This window comes from Ursus americanus, chromosome 12 (assembly GCF_024610735.1).
Source record: "Ursus americanus isolate L20-20 chromosome 12, mUrsAme1.1.p, whole genome shotgun sequence".
NCBI lineage: Eukaryota > Metazoa > Chordata > Mammalia > Carnivora > Ursidae > Ursus > Ursus americanus.
Window position 1 is genome coordinate 36,452,189 of NC_142138.1, and position 21,064 is coordinate 36,473,252.

The window sequence follows — 21,064 nt, forward strand, 5'->3', positions numbered from 1 at the left end:
TTTTAAAAAGGCTGCTTTCCATTTTTACGTACTGGTTTTTCCTTTAAATACTACCATTCTGTCCATAAACTCAATCTGTTTTGAGATCAGTTTAACATTTATGAGGTGCTCCCGGTTTGTGTAAGAACTTATAAAATTATATACTCCCTGCCCTCAAGGAGAATATACTCCTAATGAACAAAAACTGGCAAACTTGATCTTCCTCTCTTTAGAGAATTTTAATAGACCAAGTTTTAAGCATTAAAGAGAAAAAAGAGGCATGGTATAGATTCTGTTTCCATCATGTTTTATGTGTTTTCTGAGAATGATTTTTTTTCTAACGAAGTTTAACCAAAAGGAACATGGTTGCTTCATTGCTGAGGATGGAACCCTGGGCACAAAGCACCAATTTGTGAGGACCCAAAGGACATTTTTCAGGATCTGAAAAATAAGAATAGTAAGCATTTATATAGCACCTACTATGTACTGGCTACCAGTAAATACTTGGCATTTAAGATCTCATATAACAAGAATTCCATGAAGCAGAGACAGTATTTATGCTTATGGTACAGATAAGGAAACTGAGGCATAGAGAGGTTGAGCAAATTGTCCTAGGTCACACAGCTAACAATCGTGGGAGTAGGGAGTTGAGATCGACACGAACATTCTGGCTGCAAAGGTGGACTTTTAACCCTGCACCACACTGTTTCGCTGAGGTGATATGGATGATTCATGATGACAACTGCATCCTGGTTTTCTCGGCTACGCTTTGAAGGCCACCTGAAATTTGAGGGACTAAATTCTGCTTTCCCCTTGATTTTATCCCACCACGTCCTTTACCACAACTTACTATGTGACAAAATTATTCACCTTAGTTTCACCCTGTTTTCCTTTGCATTAGTACGAACTGACCCTGAAAAAAGTAAAATGCAAGAGAAAAATGGTAAAAAGATGTGGCCTAGATAATCTATCAACTAGAATTTTATACATATATATATATATATATTTGCAGCTCTTTAGAGAACATAGGCCAAATCTTACTCTTGTTCATGGATTTCTATAGAAAATCCATTTGCATATCTGAAGAAGGAATGTGGCTTTTAATGATCTTAATGGAAACTAGAAATATATCATTTTCCTGATAAGTTGTCATTTTGGATCTTCATCTTCCTGGCACCATAATACAAGCATGTAAATCTATGAGCCGCCGCCTGTCATAAAAGAACTGATGTGACATTCCCAGCTTTTGCAGCCTGTCCCCACACCTGATTTTTGCACTACATGCTGGTTTGAGTTCATTTTTCTCCCCTCTGGATTTTTGTTCTTAAAAGCTAATTTCCAGTGTCAGCTCGTAATAATTCATGTAACTCTCAACACAAAAGCACATTATTTACAGATAACACTCCCTGGTTGATCCAAGGATTCTTTCCAAACAAGCCTCTGAACTACCTTGTGAAATCTTGAGCAATATTCCTGGAACCTTCTGACGTTATGCTTAATTAAGGCTTACATGTTAATATCGAACGATAAAATGAGGACAGCATAATAACACACATGCAAAATAGCACCAAAGTAATTAGCGGCGATGATATTTGTTCATTGAATTGTATCATTGCACATATGTGTACTTGCCAATTTATAATTTTTTCGAGTTATTAATTATAGCTTCGGAAGCAGTATCTTTTTAAAATACCTCAGGAGCCATCTCCTAAACGTCCCTAGATTTAATGAAAAGCTAGTGATTATTGCCTTAAATAGCAGCAGAGATGCCTCCCAACCTTACAGAAATCAGTTAATCTCTAATTTCTCTTGTCTGTGAACAAGCAACTATTATTTCTCACCTTTTTCCTGAAGTTCATTACCAATAAAATAACTTTGCTTTGTTTACATATTCTCTACAACTCAGATGGGATTTTTAACTTTCTCCAGATTGCTTTCTTTTTTTAAAGAAGAAAACAATACCAACATCTTTTATGGTTGAAAACTATTAGGACAAAATCTAACAGATATATTAAAAATAGGGAAGTTGTTTAAAAATGTGCTAGCAAGTGGGGAAGAAAAAAAACCCCAAGGTGTGTGAGAGACATAAAAATTACTTTACACATGTCCTTCAAAAAAGTTTAATACATAGTCAGGTCACATTACTGCACATCAAATTCTCTAGGTCTCTGGCTGCCAGTAGCAATTATCTGTAAAAGAACATGTTTTCCCCGGTGACTCGCTATCGGGAATTTTCGAGTATACCTAAGCATAGCCTTGAGCAAAACTCCTACGGGGCATATTTGGAATACAGGATTTCATTTGGATGCAATATCAAGGTTTCGGTGCAATATGTCTATCTATATATTTTTACATCTGTTTTAACATATTGATGTGTTTATCTGTTGGCTTTAATTACATGACATAAGTATATATAAATGTAAATAGTACTCCTGAGCTCCCACTCAACTTTTGTCATGAGGTATACAAATATATTTCCCTTGATGCTGGGATGATTTTATATTATAATGATGTCTCCTGAATTTTCATGATTACTTTGCTAAAAAGGTGGTGAATATTTGCAGATTGCTGAGGCATCAGGTCTTATTCTATCTGACCAGGTCACATTTCATTCGTTTCCAATGATCAGTGGAATCTCGTCTAGTAAAATCTTTTGTGGCCGTCCCAGTTCTGTTCCAGCTAATGATGATGTCACGTTTTAAAGGCAGTGAAAGCATGAGCCCTGATTTTTTTCAAACGTTGCCATGCCATTTTGCAGAGCCACGGAGAACTGAAAAAAATAAATGTTTTCAACTGATACTGTTACGGATTCATAAAGCCAGATCGGATACTCAGAGGTTTCAGTGTATTACCGCTATCCCCGGAGCCTCAGACATCGAGGGTATGCACTGTGGTTTGGATCAGGATGCTTCTGGAATGAGACAGCAGTTCCCAAAAATATATTTTTCTAAGATATGGAAGTCAAATATTGGGGTGCCTCCTGGGTTAGGATTTAGAAAGGAGCCAAAAGTTATCATTGGCTCTGAAAGGGCGGGCAAAACAGTTGGGGGGGGGGGCTTCATCTAAAACTTACCTTCAGTGATCAGCCTGCCCCTTAGCAAGCTTGAGTAGGCAAGACTCTCTCTACATTTGAGGAATTGAGCTAGCAGGCATGAAGTAATTCATATTTACATCTGTTTTCACAGTGAGAATACGTGTCCCTCCCTGAGTCCCCACCAGCTCTCTCAAGGTGGCCCAAAGAGACCACAATCCCCCAGGAGCAGTGATAAATATGTTGTCAGGCTGGTAAGGCGCTTCATTTGTAAATGCATCACCACTGGGGCCCAGGCACAGTGGACCTGGCTCAGGTGAGCAGACGGGATGAACTGTGCTGCACTAATATAGGACATGGGCCACCTGTCCACCCAACCGAGCTGATGCGAGATCTGAAAAGGATCTGACTTCTCAACCCTTCAACATGGGGACTTGCCCAGGAGATTGATGAAGGGTGAGAATGTGACAGGTGGGTTTATAGGTAGCCTGGGATTTATCAAGAATATATCATTTGAGGGCTTCAGGTGATCCTTCTCTAAGAAAAAACTTTAGAGCCCGAGTGTTTCCTGTAAGCCCACATTAGTCAAGGAAAGCTGGAGAATATCAGTTTTTAGCCTAATACATTAGGTTTAATGTTTGCAAGGGCCATGTAAAGCATTCTGGATTTTTATAGAGCCATATGCACTTTTATTACTGCAAAAGACAACACCGTTACAGTCATGATAAATAAAATTATTTGCAGGCCTTCACAGCACGGGGAATCCAGTGGTACTGCATTTTAAGTTCTGTGGCCACAAAATGTAAATGAAGTTGAAACAGCAGAAGTTTCATCCTTTCCACTTGTAGTAATTCTCGCAGAATCATGAATATGCCTTTCTTCCTCCTTCCTGGATCTCTCCAAATAGATCCCATTTATCTGATTGGATTTCTGTCCCATCTTTCTACATATTACAGCTAATTAGTGCCCCCTGATGAGAAACAGTCCACTGATGGAAAAAGCAGTTAGATAAGATCTGCATTAACAAATGTAGTTCATTTAATATCATTTGTGCTGCTGCATTATTAATAATACATAATTACCCTGCACAGGCTGGAAGGGGAGAAGAAAACTGTTCTTTAATTTCTTGGCCTTTGCAGAGAAACAGTATATTAGAGAGAATAAAACAGTATTGGACTATTGGTTGCCATCCATCATAGAGCTTTATGTGTCACACAATTTTATTAACTTTGGGTCTAGCTAGAGTTTCTGTATTTCAACGCAATCACAGACTACCCAGGGACAACCACTTTGTGGGATTTTGAATGGCCAACTTCTTGTTTCAGCATGTGAGGTCCAACCGATGGCTATCAGAAAGCTGACATTGTTTCCTCCCGTTATTGGGAGGACTTCATGGCAGTAGATAATGAACGCCATTGTGGTCAATAACCAATGCTCACGAAACCTGATTTCACATGATGGAGGCACCTGACTTCCCTCTCCCCATTCTCCAGAATCGCAGTGTGCTGGATTGGAAAGATGTTGGCATAACGCCTGTGTTAAAATAATAAAGCAAGCCGTGGTGACAGCATCAGAGGAAGAATGGCCAGCATTGACTGAATGAGTGCTTTATGCCAAGTTTTATGCTAAACTTTTAAACAGATTCATTCTCACCATAATTCTATGCTGGGGGTTACTATTTTCATGGCACAAGTCATGCAAATCTGGCAAGACCTCACTCACTGTCTTGAAAGCAAAATCTTCTGACAAGACACCACACTCCCTGCATTCTTCTTTGCCGTTGCATTGTCCCTAGTGAAGCCAAGCCTCTTGAACATGGTTTGCCAGGCGGCGGGGCCATGTGAGCGGCCACAGAGCCCCTGTAAGCGTGTTTGTTTGCACAGGAGAGGCAGTCCAGCGATGCAGGTCTAGTTGCTGGCTTGGGAAACCGAAGGGTCCTCCAGTCTCAGTTCTGGCGCTCAAAGGAACGAGGGAGCCTGGAAAGGGCAGGTGCAGGGCTGAACGTTTGAGGTGCCCTTTTTTTTTCTCTAATTAAAGCTACACGTAAACCACTCTGTTGCCTTCGTCAGCTCACTTTTTTATTCATCAAATATTTCCTGAGCCCCATCTGAAAGGGGCGTCATTCCTCAAAGGAGGAATTTGAAATATTAAATGGGGAATAAGAACACTTTCCCTGTTATCAGAGAACTCCTATGCTGACTATGAATACCGATGTAAATATTACAATCCCTCATGTTCCAGAAACAATGTGGGCGCAAAGGACAGAATGCTCAAACTTGGTCCAAATGGATCAAAGGAGGTTTGACAAAGACAGTGAACTGATACTTGCAGAATGAATGCTGTTTTCCAGGTGATCTGGGAGGAATTCATCTTCTCTCTTAGTAGTGACATTACCATGTTAAACAATCAATACCCTGCCACCTAAGAGTTGAGCGCCTGGAAATTCTGTTGCTTATTAGAACAAGGCATCTTCCTTCTGAGGGTCATGGCTATCTATCCACATTTCAGTATTGCTTTGAAATACTTTTAAACCAGAAACATGGAGGAATGATTTGTGTGTATGTCAATAATCCTGATAAAGAGAGGAAAAAGAGAGAGAGAGAGAGAGGAGAAATGGGTAGGTCATGCATTGGTCATAGGATTTATAATATAACTAGCGAATATTAGTACAGAAACTTTATCTGTAGTGGATTTTTCTCCCAGTACATTCTCAGATGTATCACAATTTCGAAACACAAATGATTATGTTTTCCCCTCCAAAGATTTTAATGTCTACAAGGTACGGAACAGAATAAAAGTCCTCTGAAAGATAAGATAACATCTGTACTGTCATAGCAATTAGTTCAGCTCCTAGTGCATCGAAAGTCATCTTATCTATCTGTGATTTCCTGTGTCATCCACTTCCCTTGCTAAAGAATGGACACCTGGCTCTCCATCTCGGACTGATGGGGCTGCTACAGTCTCCCTGGGGCATCTCACAGAGACAGCCACAGTGTGGGGCAGACCGCCAAGTATTCACCCAAACTCTCTTCCTTCTATGCAGGCAGCTCGACTCTATTTGCAGGCTTCCCTGAAGTTGGATAGGGCGCGTGACGAATTCTGGCCGAGGAGCCCTGAGCCGCGGGGATGTGCTCCCCTTCAAGGCTCACCCCACCGAACCTCCCGCAGGCATGCTCCAGTCTCTGTCCTTGTCTTCTGCCTAGAAGTAAAGTGGAGAATTCTGAGAGCAGAAGCAAAAGATGGAAGGAGCCCAAGCCCGCATCCCTGCTGAGAGGAGAGCAATTCAGGAGAGCACCAAAGCGGGAATGCCTATTGTTGCATAAACAAGAGATCAACTTCTGTTGTGCATTTTTAGCGTGTCATTTGCTTTGGCCATCAGCCTACCCCGAAGACGCAGAAGCTCTTCCCTCAGATGACCGAAATAAGAAAGATAAGCGGGTGTGTAGGGCAGAAGGTGACGGAGGACTTCGCATGGAACACTGCGACCATGCTGAGGGGAGCCGGAAGGGGGTGGCGTTAATTGCCACTGTTAGGGGCAGGGCTACAGCGGCATTGGTCACCACTCCCACGGGGGCTGTGAGAAGGCGTTGAACAACACTGCCATGCAGGGTGACTGGAGAGTTCTCAGCGTAAATGTCACGGCCTTTTATAAGGCTTTCCTAATCCCATGCCAGCTGGGTCTCCTGTACGTGCTTCCTTCGAATATTGTACTTTTCCTCCGTGGCACTTTAGACACATAATGAAATAATTGATTTTTTTGTTGAATGACTGTCTTCTTCTCTAGATTATAAACTTTCCTGAAGACTGGGACTACATTCATCATTGCATCCGCCTTGTCAAGAATTGTGCCTGGTATACAGTTGGTGCTTATCAAATACCGGTTCACTGACTAGTGCTGAGCTTTTGGTCATTTATTCCGGCTTAATCTTTTATCTGCCCAACAGACAAGAGATTTCTACATGGGTTGTTACATTCAATGACCTGCAAAGCTCCACGTAGTTATAAGAGATTCTGATTTTAAATTTTCATTCCCAATAAACACTCACTCATGCACCCATAGAAAAGAAACACATATTCATAAAATGCCACCACCATAAATGCACACAGGTGTCCCAGAAAAAAATTCTCCCAGATGCCCCCAAGAGCCATCCCCTTACCACCTGCACGGCCACAGATATGCATCCAAAGACACACACAAAACAGCCATAGACACCCTGAGACCTGCACGTACCTCTAAAGACACCCCCCTCCACTACTGACACGTGCTCAGACAAACACACACACACACACACACACACACACACACACACACACGTTAAGAGCATTTAACACCTGTCAGTTTGGTGACATTTATTCTATGCCTTTCTACCTCATCCAATAAAAGAGAAAAGCATAAATCTAAAATTAAAATAACACTCTCACCTCTATTATCTATTCTGTTTTTGGAGCTGCTTTCCTTAAATCAGTGTCCTCTGTGGGAAGATGTACACGGGGCACAGAGGGGAACAAATGTCTCTCCCAAAGTCTTCCATTATTCTATCATTTACATTGCAAATGTCATCAAAAATGCAAATATATGTGACATCTCTAATTGTTTCTGGGTCTTATGCTACAATAAACATTGGCTTGGTTAAATCATATTTCCAGGAATAAAAGAGATGAAGGTTTTGTTGTTGCTGTCCTCTATATTTAGAGGTGCTTAGAGAAGACTACAATAAAATTGTTTTTAAAAGTTATCCATCCAGACTAATATATTCAGCACTCAAGGCATACAATATTTTGGATTAAAAAATATTATAGACAGTGTTACAGTCAGTTGGCAAGGTATGAGGCTGGTCCACGGATATTCAGCCTGCTGGGGAAGGAAGAAATAGGGAGATACAAAGTATAGCAATAATAATAAGCAAGTCACTCTAGGGTACCCTCCAGGGCACCCGGGGGTATATAATTGACTCTGCTGTTCTCTTTCCACCAGAAGTTTACAGACATGGCTGCCCCACCTCAGAGTAGAAATGACTGTTCCCACCACTTCCTGCGTACCCCTGATGCCCAGGCCACAGACAGAAGACTATTTAGGAGAGCGTGGGCAATCGCTTTCCGATGCTGAGTAGGCCAGTCTTGGCAACGTGAGAAGAACACGCAGCCAGTTGCGCCTGGTCGTTTGCCCCAGACATGCCCTCTTTCTTTTTTTCCGATGAGTCTCCTCCATGTGCATCGTAAAATTGCTGGGATGTAGGCCAGAGCCAGCCTGAATAGGACATAAAGTGAATCAGACTATTGTTCTTTTCATCATCGCTGCAAATTAACACACACATCGGCCGTTGTTTATGGAGGGGGACCAGGCTACAATGAGCACCAAGGGCAGCATTCAAGCAGGTGGCGTGTGGAAGACAAGCGGCCGCCCTGCCCTCCTGCTGGGGAGAGTCTAACGGTAAGAAAGACTCAGTGCTTCATCTGAACATCAGTTTCTGAAGCCACTGTCTCCCCACCTGTGTTTCTCCATTATTGTCCAGCAACCTCGTTTGGAACTGTGCTTTCCAGTGGGCCTGCGAAAATACCTATTTAGAGCACTGGTAAGGCCAAGGGGAAGTTATCCACACACACACAAGGGAAAAACAGCTCTGCATTGACAGAGCTTTCATGAGAATCTGATGAAAGCTATAGACCCTCTCTCCAGAAAAAAAAAAAAAAGGCATATATATCTCAGAAGCATAATTTTGCATTGAATTTCAGAGTATTTTTTTTTTTAATTCTTAGTCAACCCTTCCATAGGTTCCAGAACATAAGTCTCTGGAGTCTGTGTCAACCTGGTACAATAGTCAAGCCTACTGCTACACCTTGTGGAAAGAGCATGGACCTGGCAGTCAGACCAACTCCATGGAATTAACCAAGTCAATTAACTTCACTTCATCCCTTCATTCTGTAAATAAAGACAATCATAACCACATAGAGCTATTATTAGTTCTATGGGAACATATCTTTCTCACCACTACGTCCCTACTACTTTATAACTCACATGGGACACATAGGAGACTCAGTGCATGATCTTGAATTACTGAATATATATAAACCCCCAAGTATAGTGCCTGACACCAACTAGGTACCCAATATTATTTTCCATTTCTTTATTGCAGTAAATAAATCCTGATTTCCAGACGCCCTGTAACTGTAAGCCTCGTCCCTCTCCTTGGTCAGCCATTCTAGGGCACATTTCCCAAGTGGTGAACAGCAGCATCTAGAAAGAAGATGTCAGGATCTTTAAATGACATCATTGTCAGTCATACCGGGATTTTTTTTTTAACATATAATGTATTATTTATTCAGGGCTACAGGTCTGTGATTCCTCAGTCTTACACAATACACAGCGCTCACCACAACACACAGCCTCCCCAATGTCCACTGCAGCTTTGTAATAGAGCTTGAAGTCCAGAATTGTGATCCCACCTGCTCTGGTTTTCTTTTTCAATGTTCCTCTGGCTATTTGGGGTCTTTTCTGGTTCCATACAAATTTTAGGATTATTTGTTCCATTTCTGTGAAAAAAGCTGATGCTATTTTGATAGGGATTGCATTGAGTGTGTACGTTGCTCTAAGTAGCACAGACATTTTCACAATATTTGTTCTTCCAATCCATGAGCATGGAAGATTTTTCCATTTCTTTGTGACTTCCTCAACTTCTTTCATGAGTATTCTATAGTTGTCTGAATACAGATACCAGGATATTTTAAAAATACTTTCACATATATTTTCATCTTCCAGTTATCCCATTGTCTTGTGAATTCCCCTCACTGAATGAATGATATTTATCCACTTGAGGGTCATCATTTTAAAGCTGGCTTCCGTTTTGAGTCAGTAGGCTGGAAACAGACTTGAGAATCGAATTTATAGAGAGAGAGGAATCCTAATTTTATTAAGTTTTAATTAACAAACAGAGACAGACATGAGCGACTTGACGATAGAGTATTACATAAGGGAGGTGCCTTCCAGAAAAAGAATGAAGAGGAGAGCTTGTCCCATCTGGTCGGTGGAAAGGGAAACAGGAAGCAGAGAGTGGAAGTGGCCTGGGAGAGACACGACTACAGGCTGATGTCTGGGAGGGCAGTGACACCTGGGAGATTGGGGGGAAAGCTGAATCCGTGCAGACAAGGGGTTTTGTCCTGTTCTCAGGGACTGGCCAGCTGCAGCACGGGTGGACAGACAGTGAGGCTGAGTGGGAGAGTGAAGTGAGTTGCCCTGGGCTATTCCGTGGCCTGACAACAACAACAAAATAACAAAAATAAGGCTTATTTTGTGCCAAACTGTGTTCTAATTTCTTTACATATTAAGTCATTTAATTTTCACAGAAAGCTATGAGGGAGTTATTATGATCTTTGTTTCACATATGGGAACACTTCAGGCATAGAGAGGTTAAATAACTTGCCACATCCTATTTCCTCATTTTCTACTAGCTAATACTTACCAAGCACGTACCCTGTGCTTACCAAGCACAATTCTAAGTGCTTTTCATGTAGTAACTCCTGGAACCTTCATCCAGAAGGTAGGTTATTATTAACAACCCCATTTGACAGGGGAGAAAATGGAGTACGTAGCTTTTCTTAGGTCGCTAAGCTGGTAATGGCAGAGTTGGACATCAAATCCACTCAGGTTGGCTCCAGCGTCCATGCTGTTAATGAAAGGTTCTCTAATTTCTCTGATAAGGGATATAGAACTTAGCCGAAAATCTGGCTGGGTATTGAGCAACAGGGACATAGTGACCCTGTGGGCACAGGATACAGACTGGGCCTCTGAAGTTAAGACCCAGTGGGAGTCAGAGCCAGACCTTAGAGAGTACGCAGAGCCAGAGTGGAACAAAGTGGGTCCAACCTGACAAGGGAGATGACCAAGCTCTCTGGGAGTCTTAACTATGCAGGAGAAAGGACACTGAGTCACATCAGTCCCTAACTTCAGTGTGGACAACAACAGGGTGGGGACGGAACTCCCACACCTCAGCGGACAGCCACCAGGGCACCCCCAACTACCACCATCGGAGAGACCAGCCCAAGGACCAGCATGAGGTTTGGAGGGTCCATGCCCTTTAACCCAATTCTACGAGGCCACATAAGCTACCCATGTGCCATCCGAATGAAGGGCCAGGGGGAGAGCAAATCTGAAAGTCTGAGCATTCACAGCCTCCAGACTGAGTTCAAAACAAGACCACTTCCACTCAAAAAAACTGAGAAAGTTTAAAATAAAGCTATTTTTACCTGCAACACACTGGGATGAGAAGCTCATAAGGAAGATTAGATCAGTTATTGAAAATAAAGAAACTACATTTTCTTTGAACATTTGAGTGTTGTGTGAATGCACGTGAGCTTACAACTCCAAAGGACTCTAAGATCCTGTCTAATGAAACACCTGCAGTATATTTATTAACAATTAAGATGAGGAAATGGACAACATACTGATCAAATTTGTGGTTGATGCAAAGCCAAGAGTTGCAGGGAGTACATGAGGTGACAGAACTAGGATCTGAAAAGCTAGTCGCCGGCTGACCTGGTGAGCCACACGTGGCCAGAACAGATTTAATCTGGATAAACTTAAACGAAGACACAAAGAACCAATTGTACAGAAACAGTGGCTGCATAAGGGTGTCCAAATATTCGAATGTTCACTCTGTGGAAGACGGATTAGATTATGAGGTCCAAGGGAAGAGGAGCAAGAGCCGTGTCTTGAGTTCTCACTATGCATCAGGCATATAGACCATCTCACGGACCCCTGGGAAGGGGGTAGTGGTGTTTCTACTCTACCACATCAGGAAATTGGGGTTCAGCACCCACGGTCTCATAGCCAACTCTTCAAAGTCACGTTGTCTGACTTCAAAGCCCAGATTCTTTGCACGAAACTGCCTCGCCAACATACAGCCATTAACGTAAAGAGGATTCTAACAGTCAGAACTTTCCTCTGGAAACAAAGCGTGACCAACGCCAGGGTGGGACAGCGGATATCAGATGCCATAAGCAAAACTACTTATTCTGAGGCTTCATGACTCATCTCTGGAAATTTCCGGAAGCCGTGGTCTCTGTTTCAGGTGGCTTTTGCTGCAAACACACCTATAAATCTGTGGCTCACAACAGCAAACCTTTATTTCTCAGCCAGAGGTCTGAGGGTCAGTAAGGTTCTGTGGGCCTCACCTCACCTCTCATCCTGGGATTCAAGTGCAGGGGGCAGCCGCTAGCTGGGTGTGTTGTTCACGCAAGGGCAGAAGCCCCAAAGCACGTGGAAAGCCTCTGTTTCCTCGTATTTGCTCACACTCGGCTCTGTGTCCACTCAGTAGCTGCATTGGAACGGCAATTTTAGTCATTCTCCTGGTAGAGAAAAAAATCAGTTCTTCCGAATTTGCCATTGTCCTGTGGGTGGGACTACTCCACCGAGGTTTTGTTTCCTTTACCTTTTTGCCTGTTCATTTTGTTTTGCTTTTGTTTTACCTGCGAAAGAAACTATCAGGGGAAATGGCAGTCTCAGGACAATCTGAAATAAAGGGGTGAACGAAACGGGGTATAAAGGAAACGTTCCAAATCTCCCCATAGCGTCCACGCTACGATGAATGGGTGTAGACGGTTATACGATTGCATCTTTCGCTGTGGATGCTTGTTATTTTTGTCTTTAAACTTTGGATACATTTCTCACATAGAAGCCCCGGGGCACATTTACAAGCACTGTTGGGGGAAAAAAAAAAAAGGATTGAGAAAGCTGTGTGATCTATTTATTCCAGGAGAGATTTACTTCATTTTTTTATTTGTTTGTTTATTTATTTATTTATTTATTTATTTATTTGATTTATACAGCTGGGTCCAGCGCAAGCCCCTGGGCACGTTCACATCAATTAAAACCACAGATAGAAGCAGAATGCTGAATACAAACAAAATCAACAATTAATGGACTATCCCCAACTGTAAAGCACTTCGGCAGAAACTTCAAATCATTCCGCCCCGCAAGCCCCCTTGGGCAGAAGGCTGGGTTAACAGATGGTTAAACAATGTTAAGAGAAGAGAATAGAACACGAGTACTGTACATGGGGGCTGGAAGAAGACGATGCGCGAAATTCACTGAGGAATCTGTCAGTCGAGCTGTCGGTTGAATTTGTGAACCTGGGGCTGGAGTTGGAGGCAGCAGTAATCTGGCAAAGGTAAGCAGACAGCGCAGTCCTAACGACAGGGGGAGAAGAGGTAAGAGTCAGACGTTAACTAAAATTACGTACCCAGTAACACTCCACCCTCTGGATTTGTTGGGACTCCAGCCGGTAAGAGTGATCTGCTCTGGTTAGTACTCCGTCATCGGCACAATCAAGTGTCTGACTAAGCCACAAGGTAACGTCCCTGAGTCACATGCTCCTTCACCTGAGCACCCAGGGGGCTGCCATGTACTGCGGTGACACCTTTAGGTGGGGATCAGAACAAGGCAGGCGATTTTCATCTTGGTGTTCCACATTAGTAAACATTTGTAATAGGAGATAAAGAAAAACCTACAACTTTTGTTATTGTTGTTGGGGTATAACATAGATAGAGTAAATAGACAAATCTTAAGTAATAGGGCAATAAATTTCACTTATACATTAATAATCATCACCAAGGTGAACATATGGAACCCTTCCCGCATCACCGAAGTCTCCCTCATGCCCTTTCACCGTCAACATTCCACCCCCAGAGATAATCACCATTCTGATTTGTTACCGTAAGTTGGTCTTGCCTGTTCTCAAACTTCAGATAGATGATATACAGCACATACTCTTTTCTCTCTGGCTTTTTTCGCTCGATGTTGTGTCTGTGTTACTTATTCCTGGTGTTGCACGCAGCAATCGTGCGTATTCTGATTGCTATGTAGGATTATAGTGTATGAATATACTGCGGTTTGTCCGTTCAATCATCGACGGACTTGGGGTTGTTTTTTGTTTTGATGGTGGTGAGGACGGTGATCTGAGGCCGATAGAGCTGCCGTGAGCAGTGCAGGGCACGACAGCACATGGCCTCTATAACCCAGTAGAGTCTTCGGGCATTTAATGAAGACTGGAATTATTGAGTCATGACATGGTTGTAGCTTTAGTCTCAAAATATATTGCCAGGCAATTTTCCTAAGTGGTTGTACTAATTTAGATTCCCATTAAAAAATGAATGTTCCAGTTACACCACATCCTTGTCAACACCTGGTATCATCAGTCTGTTTAACTGTACCGATCATGGCATGTGGTGGCATCTCACTGTAGTTTTGATTTGCATTTTCCAGATGGTTTTCCACAAGGTTTTAGAGCCCTGTTGACCTTTCTGATATTCTCATTTGTGAAGTGCCTATTTAATTTTTTTCTGTCCAACCCTTTGTTGGCTCGTCTGTCCCGTTTTCAAACTGATTTTGTAGGAATTTGTAAAGTATCATGGATACAATTTCTAGCTGAGTGTACGTATTGTCAATTTCTTCTCTTTGTGGCTTGCATTCTCACTTTCTTAGTGGTATTTTTGATTAAAAGAAGTCTTAAATTTTATTGAAGTTCAATGCATGAATCTTTCGTTTTTATGGCTAGTGAGTTTTTGCGTCCTCTTTAAGAAATGAGAGCCTATCCCAAGGTCATGAGCTTCTCCTGTGTTTTTAGGAACTTCATTGCTTTATCTTTCTATTCATCTCACATAGATTATTTTTCCATACTGATATCCCATTTCACCTTTTACCGACATGTCCATCCTTTCTCTACGAAACTGCAATGGCCGCTTGGTTGGAGAGCAGGAGACCGTATGTTGTGTGGGTATGTTTCCGCATTCTCTATTCCATTTTATTGGTCTGTTTGTCCACCTTTGCACAAATACCACACCCCAAGTCTTGCTACCTATTGGTGTAACTTTAACTCTCACTAATTTTAGTGTCTTTATAGGATTATCTTTCTCCTTTCAGTGATTTTGTTGGTTTTTCTTTTTTGTCTCTGGTTCTGATTCTTGTCTGAACCTATCTCGAAAGCTCAACTATTTATCTTCTATGACTATTTCTCTCTCCCTGTTATGTAAGGGGGTCTTCAATGCCACACAGCGCACAGATAATATATGGGGTTTATTTGGAAAACACTTAGAAGCAGATAAGTAGTAGAGTGCCCACAGTCCCCTGAGTCCATGTCTAGTCCATAAATGTGTTTGTATGAAAACAACAAGGTTTCAGTGAAACAGAGCCTGCCTCAGCCAGCAGGCTGGACTTGCTCCCAGGAGCACAGCAAGATAGAACAAGCTTTGGCCCACACCGTGGTACATTTTTACAGGTTAGCCCAGGAAGAGCTAAAAAAAGCCTAGCTTCTCTAAGTAAGATCTCTAAGAAAGGTAGGGAAGGATCTCCAGGCTCAGAAACATTACCAAGAAGTGTATGGACCGAGGGTCAAGGTCTTTATTCTGAGGTCCCTGGGAACAGCTTTGCCTGGCAGGACCACCAACAACCAAATGTCTTTTCTCTAATTAAGTCGGGGCAGCTCTCTGCTAAGCTACCTAACAAGGAAGAAAATTTGCCTCCAGAACCATCTAGATTTGTCTGTCATTGCTCCCCACTCCCAATATTCTTTATTATTATTATTATTATTATTATTATTATTATTATTATTAAATTATGTTAGGTAGCAACATTTCTTGAATGCCTGCTATGCAGATGACACTCCACCAAGCCTTCCAGATAAAAAGCTTCACAATATGGTCACTGCCAGGAAGGAGTCCACATTCTCAACAAGCATGAAATAGAGGGATCTAAGTGTGAGGAGAAGCAGGTGCCACCAGGCCTCTCCCCTCTTTCAAAGTAGAGCTCGAAACTTCATTATTCAAAGATTTCAGATGTATTTATGGCTTGTGCATTTGTAATATAATGGAAGTGAGTAGATTTTAAAATTACTTGTTGCATTATATTTGTGTCTGCTAATTTTAAAAGCAGAGGTATTTATCATTGCAAAATTTAGAAACACTTTAAATATCCAGTAGGAAGGGAATAGTTAAATAAATTAGAGTAAATTCACAAGATGGAATACTAATGTGGCATTAAAAGTGATCATTAAAAAGACCAAGTAGCAAAACGGAAAATGTTCCAAATTGCCTGTGTGCAAAAATACATATAATATTTATGGACAAGACATGATGAAAATGCAAAACATGTCACAGTGATAAAACTTTAGCAAAACACAATTGTTTTCTCCTAAAATTTCCTTTAATATTATTACTTTTATATTAAATTGAAATTTGGAGAAAAAAATAGAAGCTAGTCTTTCTTATTTCTTTCTCTTCTCCCATATATATTTCCACTGTGTATTGAAAATAAGCATTTTTTTTTTTTACTTGTGTGCATATGTGATCGTGAACGTCACTTCTCCTCCACTGAAAATAGCTCCTATCAAAATAGACACCGGAGCAGTCCAGCTCAGAGCAAGTAGCAAAGGAATTCATCCTGGGCTCTTGGACTTGGGCATTGAAAATTCTCTTTGGTTTTGTGCTTTCCATTCCTAAGAGTACAATAGGTCATTCCACCATTTCTTTTGAACAACAACAGAGGCAAATGTCAAAAGCACATCTGCTGCCCTGTGTGAGGGCCTCCCAGGCACCCGAGAACTCTGGCCTCTCCTGCTCCTGAAACCGGGAGCGTGGTTCTCTGGTTGTGCTATGGGAGGAGAGGGCTGGGGAGCTGGTGCCCTCCCGGTGTTCCTCTCACAGGGAGGGAATGCCACTAGGGTAACCACTGTGGTCCCTTTCTGCACCTCTCACTCCTCTCCAAGGGCGAGCAAGGGGCAGGACCTGAGCGGGCATCGTCCTGCCCTCGTTTCCCTCTCAGTGCCCCTCCTCGCTGTGCATTTACGGAGCAGTCTCCGTCTCCGCGGGCTCCGTCTCGCCCAGCCTTGTGCAGTTAGGGGCATAAATGGGTCTAAATCTATAATTCAGGATGAGGCAGCACAGCCCATGTTTATACGTCACGTTTTCAACATCAGTATCATCAGTAACAACAATGGTATTTCGGTTTCCAATCTCTTTTATTCTTTTGTCTTATTTTGGGATATGCTCAGAATTCATGTAGGCAAGAAAGATGCTATTTATTGGGCCCCCCGAGCCAGCTGCCAGTTTCTCTGGAAGCTGCCTTTGAGAGAGAGACTAGTGTCCAAGAAGTTTATTAGGGAATGCTGTTGGAACATCACCTGTGACAGAGGAGAAGGAAGCCAGATTGGGCAGAAGCGGAAACGAGGCAGTCACCCAACTAAATGAGGAGCTCCGGCCCTCAGGTGGTTCCTTCAGAGTTAAACTTAGTTGGGATGAGGGGGCTGGGCCTTTATACTCCTGCTTCCCATCATAGACCAATTGTGGGATGCTAAGGAGGGGGGTGACCTCAAGTGAGACTGCTCTCTTCAGCCAAGGACACTGCACAGAGAGGGCTGACCCCTGAGGCCTTCTGTGAACACATTTCCCAGAAGCTGGGAGAGGGTCAGTCCTTCGGTGCGGAATGAGGATATGGATTTAGCAGTCTGCTAAAGAACCCAGTTTCCATGGGTGGTAGGTCCTTTCAACTAGCCTAACACGCGGCAAACAGTTTTCAAGGTCATGTGGTATGCATGTTTGTATATTAATTAAATTCTTTCTGAATAGGCATATATACACATGAACACACCTACAGCTTATCTCAATATGAGAGAGCCCTTACACTGTTAAAATGAGTTGGTAGAAATTAAACTCTAAGGAAGTCCTCACACTGCCTCTCTGGTTGTGCAACACACGCCGTCCTCCATTTGTTGCACGAGCTTTAATGGAGTGACTGTCAGGGACCACGTAAGAAGGTTCCTGGGTGCATACACTGTTCTGCCTACACCGAGGCTTCAACTCTCAGCTTAAACGTTCGTTCCTAAAGGAGGCTTCTCAAAGCTCCAAATCACATGGCCCCTCTGACACATGTTCCCCTATGCAATATACTTCTTCACACTAACGTAATTGTTGATACTTTCAAAATCATCCGTGCCTTTGACAGTCATTGCTCTTGGAGACCACATCTGCCTTATTCGCCATTCCGTTCCCAGTGCCTTAGAGTGGTCGGCACACAGTAGGTGATCAATAAAACCCACTGAATCAGTGACTGAATAAACAAATGGAAGAAATGTGTCCAACATCGTGGCAGATCCAAATGGGGAAGGGTGCTGCCTGAGGGACTCAGAAGGGCTCCACAAAGGGAGAGACATCTGGACAGGCTCCCGGCAGCAGTCTCAGAGTCTGCCCGGCAGAGCAGGGTGCAGGGTATTTGGGGGGAGGAAAAGCACTCAAGGATGCACAATTACATCAAGGTCTGGTAGGTTTAGTGATCAGTTGTTAATTCGGTGTGGCCAGAGCGTTGGGTGACGAGGCTGCAGAGAGTAGATCAGGTTAGGGTCATGAGCTGCATGAATTAAACATTTCAGAGGAGAAAACTGGGAGTCAAAGGAATGAGGTCACAGGCAGAGTCAGAGCCAGGGGAGCAACATACACAAACGCTGAAAAGCGCACCTGCCTCCACGGACGCCGCAGCCCTCGTTTCACGCGAGGCGAGCCTCCGACTACATTAGGCACCCCGTCAGAGCAAAGCGCAGAATGACGATCTTGGGGAAAATGACAGGGAGCAGCCTGGCTCAGAGGCCCAGCTGCAGATGCCCCAGAGGCCCACGCAACTCTTCTTTCTGAGGCAGGAATCCAACCATCATCTCCATGAAGATTCCTCGGGCCAATGTCACAGAAAACAATCTCTTCTCTTTGGTGGAACCTAAATTATTTTCTCAATAAACACGAGCAGGTTCAGGAGGTGCTGAGCAAGGGGTTTGGAGGCAGCCAGGTAACACGAGGACTTGACACGATCCGACCTCTGCACACAGCAGATTCAGCAGAAAACAAGAGGCTGGCTGGCCACGAAGTGCCTGGAAAAATTCTCTGCAGCAGGACTCGAAGAAAAATCAAACAGGCTTCGGCTCGCCATGAACCAGGGGCAGCAGCCCCAGATCTGAAGGGCGGTCACGAGCTCCGTTAGCCCGCACACAACATACACCGGGGAGGGCAGAGGAAGGAGAAGGAGAGAAACCGGAACACCCGAGGAAAGTGCCGAGCTTCATCCGTTTTCTAGCCAGATGCTTGACCATGGATATGGAAAGCTGAATCTTATTTTTCAAAAGGGTTTGCCTAAATGACTGCCAAATTATAAGCCATGACATTTAGGGTAAATTGTGGTTAAATATTTTAAAAATATTTTTAATTTGTGATTATAATTAGATGTCTAGACATGTGGTAGAGATTCCAGGGAGATTAACTCCAGTGATCAGAATCGAGTCAAAACAAAACAAAACAAATTTTAGCAAAGCTGTGGTCCTTGGTCATCATCTTCCAAATATAATTTTAAGAAACGCATTGTCACTGCCATTTTTAGAAACTCCAGTCAATTCCCAGCTCCAGGCTTCTTGGAGCCTCTTATAGACCCAGCTACCTCTGTCCTCTTTGCTTACATGCCCTAGCTTTCTTTAGAATAATGTTTGTACTTTATTTTTTAAACATACATTTATTTGAGCCTCCCTCTTAATCACTGTTCGAACACACAGAATCCGGCTCAATACTTCATTTTTGTAATCATAACCAGTGAAATGACCTGGGGTGGTACAGGTTTTCAGAGATTTTAGAAGAACTGCCTTTAAAAAATAAATCAAAACTTGTCGCATATTTATAATACAGAAAGGAGAGGAAACTGTTCCGTAGAAAGCAGGACTTGCCAAGGCGGGGAATGGGAGCTGACAGGAGCACTGCTCACCAGGGGCCCTTCCACTCCAGCAAAGCTTTTGGATTCCTTAAAATTCTCAGGCCAGCATTTGGAAGCCCACATGCGGTAGAGAGAGGCCTAGACTAAGAATTACAAAAATTGGATTGTAGTCATGGTGTGTCACTGAGAAACTGACCTAAACCACTCCTGGAGCCATGCTGGGCTCAGTCTTCCTCAAGTGAAATCACAGGAGTAGAATAAATAATTCAGAAGGCTCCATCTAACTAAACAAACCTTAGTGTCCTGAGAACCGAAGTTTCATTTATTTGGATAAATTATGCCTCTTTTATTAAAAGCTGTTACAAGAAGATTTGGGCTTCTCGGAAATTTTCTGTTCTCTGATTAATAAAGTCTTCCTTTTTTTATACTCTGAGATCTTTTGAAACTGCATAGTTTTTATCCACAATGGCCAAGGTATGGAAAGAACCCAAGCAGCAGTCGACAGATGAACGGATAAAGAGAATGTGAGATATAAACATATATTTATATATGTGTGTGTGTGTAAACATACATAATGAAATATTACCTGTCATTTCTTCTTTTTTATTACCTGTCATTTATGACAACATGGATGAATCTGGAGGGCATTTTGCTAAGTGAAATAAGCCAGACCAAGAAAGACAAATACCGCATGGTATCACTTGTATGTGGAATCGAAAACAACAGAAGTTGAATGCATAGGAACAGAGTAGCAAAGTAGTTGCCGGAGGTCTGGATGGTGGGGGAATCAGGGAGAAGCTGGTATAAACTTTCAATAAGATGAATAAGGTCTGAGAGTCTAACGTGGTGACTACAGTCGATAGTATTGTGCTGCATAATTGAAATTTGCTAAGAGAATGGAATTTAAATGTTCTCATCGAAAAAAGAGGGCAGAAAGGTAAATATGTGAGGTGACCGATGTGTTAATTAACCTGATGGGGGAACCTCTTGCACAATGTATGTGTGTATCAAATCATCACACTGTCCACTTTAAATAGCTTACAGTTTTATTTGCCAATTACACCTCAATAAAGCTGAGGGAAGAAATAGAAAGTGATAGTTAGATCCCAGTTCTTGAATGTCTTCCAGTTCTCTTAAAGTTCCTTCCCTTTCAAAATTCTGCTGTGGAATGAGGCCTGTGTGTTCTCTTCTCCCTTAAAGATGCCAGTCTCCTGAGATCGAGGGAACACATCCGCCAAGGCCAACCCTCCTCGCTCGTGGTTGTCGCTTTAGGATGACACGCCATGGACACTTTCCCCCCTCAGTTTCAATCACTTCCACTTCAT